Genomic DNA, 5,582 nt, shown 5'->3' on the forward strand with positions numbered 1-5,582 from the left:
GTGCGACTCTGACCTTCGTGCGACTCTGATCTGTGTGAGTGACGGCTCGTGTGGGATTCTGACCTGTGTGGGTTACGGCTCGTGTGCGACTCTGACCTGTGTGCGACTCTGACCTGTGTGCGACTCTGACCTGTGTGCGACTCTGACCTGTGTGCGACTCTGACCTGTGTGCGACTCTGACCTGTGTGCGACTCTGACCTGTGTGCGACTCTGACCTGTGTGGGTGACGGCTCGTGTGGGGCTCTGTCCTGTGTGGGTGACGGCTCGTGTGCGACTCTGACCTGTGTGGTTACGGCTCGTGTGGGATTCTGACCTGTGTGGGTGATGGCTCGTGTGGGACTCTGTCCTGTGTGGGTGATGGCTCGTGTGGGATTCTGACCTGTGTGGGTGATGGCTCGTGTGGGACTCTGTCCTGTGTGGGTGATGGCTCGTGTGGGACTGTGACCTGTGTTGGTGATGGCTCGTGTGGGATTCTGACCTGTGTGGGTGATGGCTCGTGTGGGACCCTGTCCTGTGTGGGACCCTGTCCTGTGTGGGACCCTGACCTGTGTGGGACCCTGACCTGTGTGGGACCCTGACCTGTGTGGGACCCTGACCTGTGTGGGACCCTGACCTGTGTGCGACCCTGACCTGTGTGCGACCCTGACCTGTGTGCGACCCTGACCTGTGTGCGACCCTGACCTGTGTGCGACTCTGACCTGTGTGGGTGACGGCTCGTGTGGGACCCTGACCTGTGTGGGACACTGACCTGTGTGGGTGACGGCTCGTGTGTGGCTAAGACCTGTGTGGGTGACGGCTCGTGTGGGGCTCTGACCTGTGTGGGTGACGGCTTGTGTGGGGCTCTGTCCTGTGTGGGTGATGGCTCGTGTGGGACTCTGTCCTTTGTGGTTGACGGCTCGTGTGGGACTCTGACCTGCGTGCGACTCTGACCTGTGTGGGATTCTGACCTGTGTGGGTGACGGCTCGTGTGGGACTCTGACCTGTGTGGTTGACGGCTCGTGTGCGGCTCTGACCTGTGTGCGACTCTGACCTGTGTGCGACTCCGACCTGTGTGCGACTCTGACCTGTGTGCGACTCTGACCTTCGTGCGACTCTGATCTGTGTGAGTGACGGCTCGTGTGGGATTCTGACCTGTGTGGGTTACGGCTCGTGTGCGACTCTGACCTGTGTGCGACTCTGACCTGTGTGCGACTCTGACCTGTGTGCGACTCTGACCTGTGTGCGACTCTGACCTGTGTGCGACTCTGACCTGTGTGCGACTCTGACCTGTGTGCGACTCTGACCTGTGTGCGACTCTGACCTGTGTGCGACTCTGACCTGTGTGAGACTCTGACCTGTGTGCGACTCTGACCTGTGTGGGTGACGGCTCGTGTGCGACTCTGACCTGTGTGGGATTCTGACCTGTGTGGGTAACGTCTCGTGTGGGATTCTGACCTGTGTGGGTAACGTCTCGTGTGGGTTTCTGACCTATGTGGGTGACGGCTCGTGTGGGACCTTGACCTGTGTGGGACCCTGACCTGTGTGTGTGACGCTCGTGTGGGTCTCAGACCTGTGTGGGTGACGGCTCGTGTGGGGCTCTGACCTGTGTGGGTGACGGCTCGTGTGGGACTCTGACCTGTGTGGGTGACGGCTCGTGTGCGATTCTGACCTGTGTGGTTATGGCTCGTGTGGGATTCTGACCTGTGTGGGTGATAGCTCGTGTGGGACTCTGTCCTGTGTGGTTGACGGCTCGTGTGGGGCTCTATCCTGTCTGGGTGACGGCTCGTGTGCGACTCTGACTTGTGTGCGACTCTGACTTGTGTGCGAATCTGACTTGTGTGCGACTCTGACCTGTGTGCGACTCTGACCTGTGTGCGACTCTGACCTGTGTGCGACTCTGACCTGTGTGCGACTCTGACCTGTGTGCGACTCTGACCTGTGTGCGACTCTGACCTGTGTGCGACTCTGACATGTGTGCGACTCTGACCTGTGTGCGACTCTGACCTGTGTGCGACTCTGACCTGTGTGCGACTCTGACCTGTGTGCGACTCTGACTTGTGTGCGACTCTGACCTGTGTGCGACTCTGACCTGTGTGCGACTCTGACCTGTGTGCGACTCTGACCTGTGTGCGACTCTGACCTGTGTGCGACTCTGACCTGTGTGCGACTCTGACCTGTGTGCGACTCTGACCTGTGTGCGACTCTGACATGTGTGCGACTCTGACCTGTGTGCGACTCTGACCTGTGTGCGACTCTGACCTTTGTGCGACTCTGACCTGTGTGCGACTCTGACCTGTGTGCGACTCTGACCTGTGTGCGACTCTGACCTGTGTGCGACTCTGACCTGTGTGCGTCTCTGACCTGTGTGGTTACGGCTCGTGTGGGATTCTGACCTGTGTGGGTGATGGCTGGTGTGGGACTCTGTCCTGTGTGGGTGATGGCTCGTGTGCGACTCTGACCTGTGTGGGTGACGGCTCGTGTGCGGCTCTGACCTGTGTTGGTGACGGCTCGTGTGGGGCTCTGTCCTGTTTGGGTGACGGCTCGTGTGGGATTCTGACCTGTGTGGTTGACGGCTCGTGTGGGATTCTGACCTGTGTGGCTGACGGCTCGTGTGGGGCTCTGTCCTTTGTGGTTGACGGCTCGTGTGGGACTCTGACCAGCGTGCGACTCTGACCTGTGTGGGATTCTGACCTGTGTGGGTGACGGCTCGTGTGGGACTCTGACCTGTGTGGTTGACGGCTCGTATGCGGCTCTGACCTGTGTGCGACTCTGACCTGTGTGCGACTCTGACCTGTGTGCGACTCTGACCTGTGTGCGACTCTGACCTGTGTGCGACTCTGACCTGTGTGCGACTCTGACCTGTGTACGACTCTGACCTGTGTGCGACTCTGACCTGTGTGCGACTCTGATCTGTGTGGGTGACGGCTCGTGTGGGATTCTGACCTGTGTGGGTTACGGCTCGTGTGCGACTCTGACCTGTGTGCGACTCAGACCTGTGTGCGACTCTGACCTGTGTGCGACTCTGACCTGTGTGCGACTCTGACCTGTGTGCGACTCTGACCTGTGTGCGACTCTGACCTGTGTGCGACTCTGACCTGTGTGCGACTCTGACCTGTGTGTGTGACGGCTCGTGTGCGACTCTGACCTGTGTGGGATTCTGACCTGTGTGGGTAACGTCTCGTGTGGGATTCTGACCTATGTGGGTGACGGCTCGTGTGGGACCTTGACCTGTGTGGGACCCTGACCAGTGTGGGTGACGGCTCGTGTGGGGCTCTGACCTGTGTGGGTGACGGCTCGTGTGGGACTCTGACCTGTGTGTGTGACGGCTCGTGTGCGATTCTGACCTGTGTGGTTACAGCTCGTGTGGGATTCTGACCTGTGTGGGTGATGGCTCGTGTGGGACTCTGTCCTGTGTGGTTGACGGCTCGTGTGGGGCTCTGTCCTGTCTGGGTGACGGCTCGTGTGCGACTCTGACCTGTGTGCGACTCTGACCTGTGTGCGACTCTGACCTGTGTGCGACTCTGACCTTTGTGCGACTCTGACCTGTGTGCGACTCTGACCTGTGTGCGACTCTGACCTGTGTGCGACTCTGACCTGTGTGCGACTCTGACCTGTGTGCGACTCTGACCTGTGTGCGACTCTGACCTGTGTGAGACTCTGACCTGTGTGGGTGACGGCTCGTGTGGGATTCTGACCTGTGTGGGTGATGGCTCGTGTGGGATTCTGACCTGTGTGGGGCTCTGTCCTGTGTGGGATTTTGACCAATGTGGGGCTCTGTCCTGTTTGGGTGACGGCTCATGTGGGATTCTGACCTGTGTGGTTGACGGCTCGTGTGGGATTCTGACCTGTGTGGCTGACGGCTCGTGTGCGGCTCTGACCTGTGTGGGTGACGGCTCGTGTGGGGCTCTGTCCTTTGTGGTTGACGGCTCGTGTGGGACTCTGACCAGCGTGCGACTCTGACCTGTGTGGGATTCTGACCTGTGTGGGTAACGGCTCGTGTGGGACTCTGACCTGTGTGGTTGACGGCTCGTGTGCGGCTCTGACCTGTGTGCGACTCTGACCTGTGTGCGACTCTGACCTGTGTGCGACTCTGACCTGTGTTCGACTCTGACCTGTGTGCGACTCTGACCTATGTGCGACTCTGACCTGTGTGCGACTCTGATCTGTGTGGGTGACGGCTCGTGTGGGATTCTAAACCTGTGTGGGTTACGGCTCGTGTGCGACTCTGACCTGTGTGCGACTCTGACCTGTGTGCGACTCTGACCTGTGTGCGACTCTGACCTGTGTGCGACTCTGACCTGTGTGCGACTCTGACCTGTGTGCGACTCTGACCTGTGTGCGACTCTGACCTGTGTGCGACTCTGACCTGTGTGCGACTCTGACCTGTGTGCGACTCTGACCTGTGTGCGACTCTGACCTGTGTGCGACTCTGACCTGTGTGAGACTCTGACCTGTGTGCGACTCTGACCTGTGTGGGTGACGGCTCGTGTGCGACTCTGACCTGTGTGGGATTCTGACCTGTGTGGGTAACGTCTCGTGTGGGATTCTGACCTATGTGGGTGACGGCTCGTGTGGGACCTTGACCTGTGTGGGACCCTGACCAGTGTGGGTGACGCTCGTGTGGGTCTCAGACCTGTGTGGGTGACGGCTCGTGTGGGGCTCTGACCTGTGTGGGTGACGGCTCGTGTGGGACTCTGACCTGTGTGGGTGACGGCTCGTGTGCGATTCTGACCTGTGTGGTTACGGCTCGTGTGACCTGTGTGGGTGATGGCTCGTGTGGGACTCTGTCCTGTGTGGTTGACGGCTCGTGTGGGGCTCTGTCCTGTCTGGGTGACGGCTCGTGTGCGACTCTGACCTGTGTGCGACTCTGACCTGTGTGCGACTCTGACCTGTGTGCGACTCTGACCTGTGTGCGACTCTGAATTGTGTGCGACTCTGACCTGTGTGCGACTCTGACCTGTGTGCGACTCTGACCTGTGTGCGACTCTGACCTGTGTGCGACTCTGACCTGTGTGCGACTCTGACCTGTGTGCGACTCTGACCTGTGTGCGACTCTGACCTGTGTGCGACTCTGACCTGTGTGCGACTCTGACCTGTGTGCGACTCTGACCTGTGTGGGATTCTGAGCTGTGTGGGAATCTGACCTGTGTGGGTGACGGCTCGTGTGGGGCTCTGTCCTGTGTGGGTGACGGCTCGTGTGCGACTCTGACCTGCGTGGTTACGGCTCGTGTGGGATTCTGACCTGTGTGGGTGATGGCTCGTGTGGGACTCTGTCCTGTGTGGGTGATGGCTCGTGTGGGATTCTGACCTGTGTGGGTGATAGCTCGTGTGGGACTCTGACCTGTGTGGGTGATGGCTCGTGTGGGACTCTGTCCTGTGTGGGTGATGGCTCGTGTGGGACTCTGACCTGTGTGGGTGATGGCTCGTGTGGGATTCTGACCTGTGTGGGTGATGGCTCGTGTGGGACCCTGTCCTGTGTGGGACCCTGTCCTGTGTGGGACCCTGTCCTGTGTGGGACCCTGACCTGTGTGGGACCCTGTCCTGTGTGGGACCCTGACCTGTGTGGCACCCTGACCTGGGTGGGACCCTGACCTGGGTGGGAC

The sequence above is a fragment of the Rhinoderma darwinii genome, chromosome 3 (assembly GCF_050947455.1).
Source record: "Rhinoderma darwinii isolate aRhiDar2 chromosome 3, aRhiDar2.hap1, whole genome shotgun sequence".
Classification (NCBI taxonomy): Eukaryota; Metazoa; Chordata; class Amphibia; order Anura; family Rhinodermatidae; genus Rhinoderma; species Rhinoderma darwinii.